The sequence below is a fragment of the Bos grunniens genome, chromosome X, assembly GCF_055505025.1.
Source record: "Bos grunniens cultivar Pamir isolate PY7600 chromosome X, Bosgru_T2T1.0, whole genome shotgun sequence".
Classification (NCBI taxonomy): domain Eukaryota; kingdom Metazoa; phylum Chordata; class Mammalia; order Artiodactyla; family Bovidae; genus Bos; species Bos grunniens.
Genome location: NC_141194.1, coordinates 78248023 through 78254612, shown reverse-complemented (window position 1 = coordinate 78254612; position 6590 = coordinate 78248023). Strand labels below are relative to the sequence as shown.

Sequence of the window (6590 nt, the reverse complement as noted above, 5' to 3'; positions counted from 1 at the left end):
GATAAGAAAATACGTTCAATTCCCCAGGAGTCAATTTTTTTTTCTTTTGAGGTATCAAAGAATCCAAACTGATTCCCAATCTCCAATTTGTACTTAATATGAATATTTCTGTATGTACTGGAAAAGGTAAAGTTTTAATATAAAATGCACTAGTGAACATTAAATCTAGTTGTTAGAAAGGTTTAACTAGCTTTATAATTTAAGTTTTAAAACATAAATATCTGCAGCTTGATCTGTTTGACAATGATTGTCGGAGCTGAGAATTCACCTAGAATTCAACATCATTTACAAATCCCTATTATGTACAGAAAACACACAACAGTAATACACAACTTACTCATATCTTGAGAAAATTTTCTGCTTCTTTAAATCTTTGGCCTCCCAGTCAATTCCAAGTTCAAATGTCCTTTGCCTTAAACACCCACTCTCAGAATAACTAGTTTTCCACACACAGTTTAATACTTTTTCCTAATTTTTCATGTTGAATTGCCAAACCCTGAAACCTGCCTCAGAGATCCACCAAACAAAAGAAAACAAACAATATATAAAGTGATTACTTCAGAAAAGAACCTGGGAGGATAAGAAGAATCAAGTTTCCTTACTGGAATCATACTTTATTTTACAAGGAAAAACAAAAAACCTATGTTAGATTCTTTCATATTCTTTGGTGACTGGCCAAAGAACCTACCAGCAAGTTTGGGGCACATACCCTTTTCCATACAAAGTGGTCCTGCAGGAACACCAAAATAGCTATTCATTTGGGGTCTCAGCTGTAGCAAAAGGCTGTGCCGATAATAGCCAGGACACCCACTAGTTGGAGGAGATCCCTGAGAAAGTGTGATTTTTTAATCTGGACCGAACTTCAGTTTTTCACCAGCCTTTTTCACTATATTCACAGGAAGGAGCAGCTGGTCTACCAGCAGTCATACTACCTTTCTCATCCTAGGATTTCTGTGTAATTGCTATGGCTTTGGAATCTCACAAACTGATACTCTGTGTAACTTGAAGGAGTAATTATGCCTCCTAGTTCCAGATTTGCAGCTTCCAAATTAAAATTATAGTTCTTTATTCAGCGGAGCAGACATATAAATAAACACCAACCATCTAGGAAAAGAGGTTTCCTATAAGATACAACTTAACACCACACATTGAGGAAGTAGATGTACTAAGACAGGCCAAAAAGTTTACTTATGGTTGGTATTTGAGATAAAAATCCATTCAACATAGATCTAGTGGTTTATTTACTGCAAAGTTCAAACTGAAAGGTGTGAACTCACTACATCAATTTAAAATAAATAACTTATATGAAATACAGATTCTGGCATAGATGTTAAAATCAAAATCAATGGACTAAACTTCATCTTTCATTTGCTCACAAATTTGCACAGACTACTATTCTGCAAAAAAGACAACTGTGGCAAGGAAAAAGAAAACTGCCCCTTTTGCAAACAAGACTAAAAAGCATCCCTCCAGAGAGATCAAAATAAACATGCATATATAAAGTATTACAATGCAAATGCTATTTCTAGAAAAAATTTAACTGCATAGGTTAAAAAAAAAAAACAATGTGCAACATCTTAAGGCATTAAAGCACCAAAACAAAAACAAAAAAAAAACCACCAAAATCATTGTTTGTTTGACAATTAACACATACACAAATAAACATACATATTGATCAAAATTCAGGAAGGTAAATACCTGGATTGATAGAACATCCTGAAGCTTTTGAACTTTGGTGTTTGAGAGGATTCTTGAGAGTCCCTTGGACTGCAAGGAGATCTAACCACTCCATCCTAAAGGACATCAGTCCTGGGTGTTCATTGGAAGGACTGATGCTGAAGCTGAAACTCCAATACTTTGGCCACCTCATGGGAAGAATTGACTCATTGGAAGAGACCCTGATGCTGGGAGGGATTGGGGGCACGTGGATAAGAGGATGACAGAGACTGACATGGCTGGATAGCATCACCAACTCAATGGACATGAGTTTGAATAAATTCCAGGAGTTAGTGATGGACAGGAAGGCCTGGCGTGCTGCGATTCATGGGGTCACAAAGAGTCAGACACTACTGAGTGACTGAACTGAACTGAAAGAGCAATTAAGGAAACAATCCCATTCTCCATTGCAACAAAAAGAATAACATATTTAGGAATTAATGTATTTAAAGAAACTAAAAATCTTATACTGAAAACTATAAAACACTAATGAAAAAATCAAAGATGACACAAATAGATGGAGAAGTATATACTATGCTATTGGATTGGAAGAATTAATATAATAAAAGTGAGTTTACTACTCAAAGCAATCTATAGATTCAATACAATCTGTACTAAACCACCAATGTTATTTTTCACAGAACTAGAAAAAATAGCTTCACAATTTTTATGGAAACAGCAAAAAAAAAAATGAATAGCCAAATCAATCTTGATAAACAAGAATGGAACTGGAGGAATCAACCTTTCTGACTTCAAACTCTACTAAACAGCTACAGTCACCAAAATAGTATGGTACTGACACAAAGACAGAAATATAGATCAGTGGAACAAAATTGGAAGTCCAGAGATAAATGCATGCATCTATGGACAACTTACCTTTGACCAGAGAGGCAAAAATATATAAGGGAGAAAAGACAGTCTCTTCAAAAAGTGTTGAAGGGAAAACTAGTCAACTATGTGTAAAAGAATGAAATTAGAATACTTTCTAACATCATATAGAAAAATAAACTGAAGGTGGATTAAAGACCTAAATGTAAGACCAGAAACTATAAAACTCTTAGGGGGCAGAACACTCTCTGACATAATTCACAGCAAGATCTTCTATGAATCACCTCCCAGAGTAATGTAAATAAAAACAAACAAATGTGATCTAAGTAAACTTAAAAGCTTTTGCACAATGAAGGAAACTATCAGTAAGGTGAAAATACAGCCCTCAGAATGGGAGAAATTAATAGCAAATGAAACAGCTAACAAAGAATGACTCTCAAAAATATATAAGCAGCTCATGCAGCTCAATACCAGATAAATGAACAACCCAATAAAAAAGTGGGCAGAGGATTTACACATACATTTCTCCAAAGAAGACACACAGATGGCTAACCAACACACGAAATGATGCTCAGCATCACTCATTATTAGAGAAATGCAAATCAAAACCACAATGAGGTATTATTTCATCTTGGTTAGAATGGCCATCATTAAAAGTTTTACAGACTTTTGGAGAGGATGTGGAGAAAAGGGAGTCCTCTTACATTGTTGGTGGGAATGCAAACTGGTATAGCCAGTATGGAGAACAGTGTGGAGATACCTTTGGAAAAAACAACAACAACAACAAAACACCTGGGACTAGAACTGCCATATGACCTAGCAATTCCACTGCTAAGCATCCACCCTGAGGACACCAGAACTGAAGGAGATACATGTACCCCAATGTTCACTGAAGCAGTATTTACAATAGCTAGGACATAGAAGCAACCTAGATGTCCATTGACCAATGAATGGATAAGGAAGTTGTGGTACATATACACAATCGAATATTTACTCAGGTATAAAAAGGAATGCATTTGAGCCAGTTCTAATGAGGTGGATGAACCTGGAGCCTATAATACAGAGTGAAGTAAGTCAGAAAGAGAAACACCAATGCAGTATATTAATGCATATATATATATATATATATATATATATATATATATATATATGGAACTTAGAAAGACAGTGGCAATGATCCTATATGAAAGAAAGAAAGAGAGACACAGATGTAAAGAACAGACTTTTGCACTCTGTGGGAGAAGGCTAGGGTGGGATGATTTGAGAGAAGAGCATTGAAATATGTATATTACCATATATAACGGAGAAGGAAATGACACTCCACTCCAGTACTCTTGCCTGGAAAATCCCATGCATGGAGGAGCCTGGTAGGCTGCCGTCCATGGGGTCGCTAAGAGTCGGACACGACTGAGCAACTTCACTTTCACTTTTCACTTTCATGCATTGGAGAAGGAAATGGCAACCTGCTCCAGTGTTCTTGCCTGGAGAACCCCAGGGGTTGGGGAGCCTGGTGATACCATATATAAAATAGATAACCAATGCAGGTTGGATGCATAAATCAGGGCACCCAAAACCGGTGCTCAGGAAAAACCCAGAGGGATAGGGTGGGGAGGGTGGGGAGGAGGGGTTCAGGATGGGGGGCACATGTATACCTGCGGCCGATTCATGTCGATACATGGTAAAAACTATCACAGTATTGTAATTACTCTCCAATTAAAACAATTTTAAAAATAAACATATTACAACAATGCTAACTTTGTTGATCATATAAAACAATGTTTCTCTTAGGAAACACACACACACAAGTATCTGGAAATAAAAGCCAGAAAGTACGTAGTTCCCTCATAATTATATGTATGTGTCTATATATATATATATATATATATATATATATATATATATATATATGAAAGAGAATGAATTTGTATAAAACCAATGCCAATCTGTGTTATTGAGGGGATGAGGGGAATATATTGAACTGTTCTTACTTAATGCGGTAACTCTCATTGGTGAACAGTTTGTGTCGCCCGGCCTGCCAGACCAGAGTGCCAGCACTGTGTATGCCAGGCAGCCCCTGGCCTGCCCAACACTCACTCGCTCCCCAGATCCCGGACCCTCCACCTCCTCTCTCTGTCTTTGTCTCCTTCCATTCCAAACTCTGCCCTCTCCTCTCTTCACCTACTCTGCCCCACCCCTTCTATTGTCAACCCCGCCCCCTGACACCAAGGTGAGACCCGCCTTTGGAGACGCTTCGCTGAATCATCATTGTGACTTTTGTGACCTCACGGAGCGGGTCCTTGCCTGTCCCCAGGGCCTCAGTGTAGTTGGCAGGGCTGAGCAGCAGAGGCTGGCAGCCTGGGGAGGGTGCGGCTGTGTCTCCAGGAGCCGGTGTCTCCAGGTGGTGTGTTCTCCCAGCTGTCCGGCCTTCAGTTGACTGTCTCCCAGCTCTGGACAGCAGGAGGAAGCTTTGGCCAGAAACGACTAGTGTCCAGTAGCTCATCAGGTCTGGTGAAGTGCCCTACTCCCTCCCTCCTCAGTTTCCTTTTCTGCCACCATTCCCCTGCCAGGATGCCCACCTCGACCCCTTCAGCCCACCCATCTGCCAGTGTGGTCTAACACTGCTCTTCCCACCCTGTGAGCATCGCCATAGCCTTCTTCCTGTCACAAGGCCCAGAGCCAAGGACTGGTCATGTGTAGCAAATGATGGCCCTGAGGTGCATCCACAAGAAGCTCCTAGATCTGTCCTGCGATCGCCCTGGTCAATGCTCGGCAGGGCCAGTGGATGACGACATGTTCCACTGGCAAGTGGCCAGAATGTGGCCTAATGACAGCCCCTATCAGGGAGGAGTCTTTTTTTTTTTTTTTTTTAAGGATCCAGTTTCCTTCCAATTATCCTTTTAAACTAGCAAAGACTTCATTCACCACCAGGATTTACCACCCAAACATTAACAGAAACAGAAGCATCTGCCTGGACATTCTTACATCTGAGTGGTCACCGAAAGTATCGTTATCCATTTGTTCCATATTGTACGACCCCAACCCAGATGATTCTTTGGTGCCTGAGATAGCTAAGCTCTACAGAAAGGATAGGGGGAAGTATGATAGAATTTCTCAGGAATGGACTCAGAAATATGCCATGTAATTTAAAAATAAATGACAATTCCATCGCCTTAATAAAGTTAGCAGTTCAATTGGTTATCTTTTGTCTGGTTTTTATGAAAGGAGGCCTCCTCATTCTTCTGGGTACACGGGGTACAGCTTCTGTATCATGGTGTGGAGGGGGTGAAGGGAGTCTGGGGATGCCAGTGGGATGGAGAAAGGATTAATGGGTGTGGATAAGGTTGGGGGTTTGGTTATATGACCAGTTTTAACCCAATTTTAAGTACAAGTTTTCTTTATTTAGCAGTGGGAAAGCAAGAACAAGGAGTCGGTGGCTTTAAGATAAGGAGAGAAGTTTTCACCAACCTGAGAGATAATTTTTAATGCAGAGTCTTTTAGAACTGACAGTGCTGAGGAAAAACAAGATTACAAAGCTAGTTAGGTATCCACTGTATTCTGAGGAAACTTTAGATAGTTTCGGTTTGACCATAATTAATATTAGCCTATATCCTTATAATGGAGCAGGACCCTATGGGACCTTCCAGGGACAGACACCTACATCCATGCACTCTACCTGCATCTTAAGTGTAGAAAAGCCAGTCTCTCAAGTCTCCACTGAGTCACAAAAGCCTGACACAAGAATTAATGATTGAAAGGATGTGACCATGTAGTGACCAAAGCATCAGTTAGACCAAGAGAACTGGTAACAATTTGAACAGTAAATCAGCCATGTGTCAGTCACAGAATCTTTAGCTCTTCCCTGAAATACATAGATAACAGTTTCTTGAGTTGTTTTACAGATGCTAAAAACTCTACCATATGGAAGAAGTTAACTATTTGGTGACCATGAATATGTAGACTCTGACCTACTGGAGCCTGAGCATTGATGTTAACCCCTGTGAAATAACCCTCTAATTTTACCATCCACCAGCCAACTCTGCACAAGC

The 6590-nt window shown here is 39.7% G+C and overlaps 1 pseudogene; it reads left to right on the top strand.

Annotated features, from left to right (window-relative positions):
- The first annotated feature begins 5247 nt into the window (after nucleotides 1–5247).
- LOC147340738 (ubiquitin-conjugating enzyme E2 D2 pseudogene) lies at nucleotides 5248–5740 on the top strand (annotated as a pseudogene).
- Nucleotides 5741–6590: the final 850 nt, after the last annotated feature.